Source organism: Montipora foliosa, chromosome 9 (genome assembly GCF_036669935.1).
Source record: "Montipora foliosa isolate CH-2021 chromosome 9, ASM3666993v2, whole genome shotgun sequence".
Classification (NCBI taxonomy): domain Eukaryota; kingdom Metazoa; phylum Cnidaria; class Anthozoa; order Scleractinia; family Acroporidae; genus Montipora; species Montipora foliosa.
This window is the reverse complement of record NC_090877.1, coordinates 33,530,643-33,535,642: the sequence shown is the minus strand read 5'-3', so window position 1 is coordinate 33,535,642 and position 5,000 is coordinate 33,530,643. Positions and strand designations below refer to the sequence as shown.

The following is a 5,000-nucleotide window of genomic DNA, read 5'->3' as shown; positions in this document are numbered from 1 at the left end:
CTTGTGATGTCCAGTCAACGACAAGAAACAAGAATTTTATTTGTTTATTTGTTTTTGCAGTCAAGGCCTCAAACATTTTCGTGCGCAACAACCTAACACTCAGTGATCAACCCTTAATGAAATGTCCTCCCCATAATGGCACGTCATCGTCTTGACATGGCCCATTTATACTCTTTATTGATAACAAAACTCCCTCCCAGCTGGAAAATTGCAATCAGTGGTGATAGAACAATCCAACTGTTATTTTCTCCTGTAAGAAATGAAAAACACAATGTCAACGATAGACAAATTTTGGTTGCTGAAACTGGCACTGTGGATGCAGTGGAAGACAGAATGTGAGAACATGGCAGGGAAGCCTTTTAGATGAAAGAGGACTGACTTCACCTCGAAAGAAATGGAAATTGCTTAAATTGAAATTGTGTATATTTGCGCCAGACATGTAATTGTTTTTGTTTTTGTTTTTTCAAAAAAAAACCTTGATTAGAAAACTTTTAATTCAACCAATTTAATTCTCATTTTTTGTTGTCTCAGTGTCATCACAAAGTGGAGCAAATAAAAATGAAAATGAAACTGGTTTGAAAATTTTATAACCAGAACCAAAGGGAGGGTAGGGGGAATCCTAGAAAAAGTGACAGGTGTGCTCCATTCTGCCTTGACCGAAACACAATTAAACTCCATGACTCTGAACCACTTACAATGTTTAAAACTCTTTTTTCTTGTCTCTTCTCTTTATAATTTTATTTCTTCTCTCTTTTTCTTTATTCCTTATCTTTGTATTATGTCTGTGGTGTGGCAAAAGAATTAAAAAAATAACAAACAACAAAAAGTAACCTGATCATATGTAGAGTTTACCTTAGTACCTTTCTGGCTAAAAAGACTATATAAAGCCAAACAAAAGTTTGTTGGAAAGACTATTCTAATTCGTTTTAAGGCTTTGTTTTAAAAATTCTGATGAGCACTCCATCGCTTTTATGTAGGAATCTCGCCCCAGGAGTATCAATGAAAATCCTCAAAGACAAGTAATGCAATTGAAGTAAAACAAACAATGCAAGCAAAAGAACTCTTCCTCAATGAAAGCTGGTTTTCACAATATTCTCTTTTCGCGAACGAATTTCTTTTTATAGGCGGTAATAAATGCTAGCTGGAAAAAATTACAAAGTAAAACGTAGGTTTAGTTATCAAAGAACACATGCAAAGGAATGTCTATCTCTGAGTATTAAGTGTTTCTAGTACAAATACCATAAATCGAACGCCCGATTGACATTTTAGAAAAGACAAAAAAATTGAAAAAAACTTGAAAAATTGCCAGTTACTATACAGCGGGGATAATTACTGTTTGCTCACCAACCTGTTTTATAACCTAGCCAATAATCCAGATAATCCTGATAATCTTAAGCTTACTAGCTCAAGAGGCTTTTTTAACGCGAAGTCATACACATTAACAAAATGTTGCTTTACCTTGATCTCGGAGAAACTACTGTGCGTTAAAATCGACGTCCACCAAGAAGTAAATTTTCCAAATTGAAGGGCTTCGAAATAAAAAAAAATCGTTGTATAACCTAAAAAAAGCCACCACATTTCGCACCGACATCGGTCGCCATGTTTCTTGTTTTGTTTACATTTCGGGATGACAAATTCTGCTCGTGCGCAATACACGAATCCGCTGACTGATGCCTCCATGATTGCTTTGCAAGTTGTGAGAACATCGTTTGGATTTCATTTAAGAGAATGTATGGGAAGTTGCTTCCCCCCCCCTGGTAATATTACTTTATTTACTGTAGCCGGAAAGTTCTAGAATCTTTCGCTGTAAAGTATATAAGCGAGTCGATGTAGTGTTTAGAGGTTTTTTTTATCTCAGGAATGTTTGAGGAGTTTTACAGCAGTGTTTACTGAAGTGTGACGAAGGTCGCGTGTAAAGCTTGGAGGCTTTGAAGAGTGACAGAGGTCGTGTTTGTTAAGTGTAACAGAGAGTTTACGTGGATATCAAGGCAGAGGCCGTGTGTTTATACAAGAGCGACGGAGGTCGAAGTATTGTTAAGTCCGGAGTGGAATTACTACGTTCGTGTGAAATAAACAACTTCGTTGTGTTCTGACACTGCGTTCTGATTAGACTGCAAACTATACCTACCACTTTGAAACATCGAACTCGTAACAATGTCATTCACCTAATTATTATTATGCAGCATTATAATCCTGGCTCGAATCCTGGCTCGGATCCTAGCTCGGATCCTGGCTCGGATCCTGGCTCGGATCCTAGCTCGGATCCTGGCTCGGATCCTAGCTCGGATCCTGGCTCGGATCCTGGCTCGGATCCTGGCTTTATACTTAGTTTATCTCGAAAACATTCCCCATGCTTTAAATGTGTTTTTCTCAAATTAAAGCCAACGGTAACTTTCGAATTCGTTCATAATATTCCTCCCACGGTAATTAACTCTGGTCAAAACAAAATAGCGTGAATCTGCCGTCCACGCGTGTATTGGTGTAATGGCAGTAAATTTGATTGGCCGATGAAGGACATGGCAATCAATCAAAAAAAGTGGGCGGAAGGAATTTCGAAGAGGAATTTGGTCAGGCTCTATTTTTCGTTTCGCCAACTCCACATTACGTACCACGCGAAACTAAAATAGAGCCTGATCGCAGGTTAAGTCATTTATCAGAGTCACGGAAATAAGATTTTTTTTTACAAATTTGATAAGAACAAATCATAGGCACTCGCAGAAAATAATCTAAAAGACGTATATATAGAATAGGAACTTTTGGAAGTTTCCACATATTTTGACAGTTACCCCATAAAATTCTGCACAAATTCTTAAGATTGTTGACATGGTGCATTTTACAGATCGATCTATTTTTAAACTACCTTTTCCAGAAAAAAAACAAAGGCATTTCCGGTTCGGTGGAGCTATGACGTCAAGTTAGTTGCTTATGTTTGGTCATCGGACTTCTGCGGGAGTTTCATTCGCGGGAAATTTAAACTAAAAATAGATCGGTCTGTGAAAACGCAGTGACAGTCTATATATGACTGTTGTTCGCTCCTAGTCATAGGCTTTTGCTGCGGGACGGTGATTCTCTTCCACAAGAAACAAGGAATTGACCTGTTACCTTCATTTCTATGATCGAAAATTGGCTGTGTGAGGATAGGAGGTAGTTGCTTGGTAACGGGCGAAAGAATCCTGGGCATACGCCTAATGCGATTGCCTGAAATCGTATCACCTCAACACACTTTTCCGCTTTATTTATTCTGCGAAATTGTGCAATCGAAATCTTTACTTTTTGATTGAAATTTCATTTTTTTATTGGTAAAGCCACTTAAAAGCATTTCAATCAAAAGTTTCTAAAAACAACACGATGTAGTTTGCACGATTTCGGAGAATAAATAAATAAAGTGGAAAAATGTGTTGAGGTGATAACAGGAGCCCATGGGCTCCTGGTGATAAGCACTTCAATGCTGCCTCTCAGTATCGCACAAATTTTTGCCATTTGTCGAATTGCAACTTCTAATTTTGTTTCGCAGCATACTCCAGTTGGGGTGGAAAAAAAAATTGGGCAAGAATAAATGTTACAAGTAATCCAGTTATTTAGTTTACTTCCCACGACGTTGCCTAGATTTAGCTGTGAATGCGGAGGCGACCGATAAGGGGGGGGGGGGGGGGGGAGTACTTCCTATTACTGATGTGAGCCTGGTTAATGGGGATATGCCACTGGATGGGGTCGCATTTTCACCTAGCATTTTCACGACGGGATTGACTACAATGGAGGGTCATAGAAATATTGTTTAAAATGCACATGACTCGAAATTTCTAGTCTCCTTCGCAGCCGTTTTTTGGATGTCACGCAACGCTACCCCCAACGCTTGGGGGAGCGTTGCGTGACATCCAAAAAAACGGCTGCGAAGGAGACTACGAAATTTCAAGACCATTTTTTACTTTGATGTTTTAACTGTAATGGTCTAAGAAGCATTTCTGTACAAAAACAATTTAATTTCTGTTCTGAGAACATATCTAAAATGCGAAGAAACCTCGCAAATATGAGACAAAGCACTGGGATCGGATCGGATTTTGACGTCATCATTGTGTACAGTTGTGGATGTCAGCGTATTTTACTCCTGCATTTGCCATTTAAAACGGCAAAAGTGGACACAACGATATAGAGCATTCTCCTGATCTTCTTTATCGGTTGTTGTAGTTAGGTTGTTTAACGAAGAATACCAATTTGGCGTGAAATCCATCGGGGCGAAATCTTGCAACATTGTATTGTGTTTTGATAAACTGATTTGTGATTGACCCTTTTGGGCCACCGTACACATCACTTCAGAGCCCATCGCTTGTATTTCCAGATTACAGCTCTCCTCCTCCGTGGGCTTAAGGATCTCTCTAAGCACCTGAGTTAATTATCCATTTGTGTACATTTTATTATTAAAAGACGACAGGTATCTTTAATGTGAATTTTATTTGAAAGGCGCTCGGTTAGATCATTCGAACGTTCGCTGACTGGATGCATGGTTTTCACAGATTCTAAAATCAAAACCGTGAGGTCTTCCTGATTTTTATCGATACAAGGTTGAAGATTATCTAGAAATAAATCTTTTGACCAGTTACCACTTCCGTAACGTTTTTGGTTTTGAAATAAACAGAAATAGAGCATTTTTTCACTTGCATGACACCAGACACTGAAACTGTTTTGATTGTAAACAAGACGCCTACAAGGGCGTATCCGTGGAATGCGCAAACAGTTAACACAAATGTTAACACAGTTAACACAGTGACAGTCTACGTCAAGTACAGGTAAACTTCGGAAAATGGCGAGAGATTACCAGAAAGATAAATCTGTAATATAACTTGAAGTTGTTTGTTGTAAAAACTCATTATTAAAGGGGCTAGGTCACCCTATTTTAGGTAATTTTGTTTAATTTTGTTCATTATGAGCTGTAAACGTCAAATTGGCAGAGAAAGAGTCTTTCATTTGCAAAATCACGGCCACATAACAACTGACAATGATTT

The 5,000-nt window shown here is 38.4% G+C and overlaps 1 protein-coding gene and 1 long non-coding RNA gene across 2 annotated transcripts in view; one reads left to right on the top strand and one right to left on the bottom strand.

Annotated features, from left to right (window-relative positions):
• Positions 1–5,000, top strand: part of LOC137971019 (uncharacterized) — a 64,126-nt gene that overhangs the window by 25,578 nt on the left and 33,548 nt on the right. The window lies entirely within an intron of this gene.
• On the bottom strand, positions 10–1,643 carry LOC137970436 (uncharacterized). The gene is made up of 3 exons (XR_011116814.1): positions 1,459–1,643; positions 696–782; positions 10–250 (listed from the first exon to the last, which is right to left on the bottom strand). It is a non-coding gene; the product is annotated as an uncharacterized lncRNA (long non-coding RNA).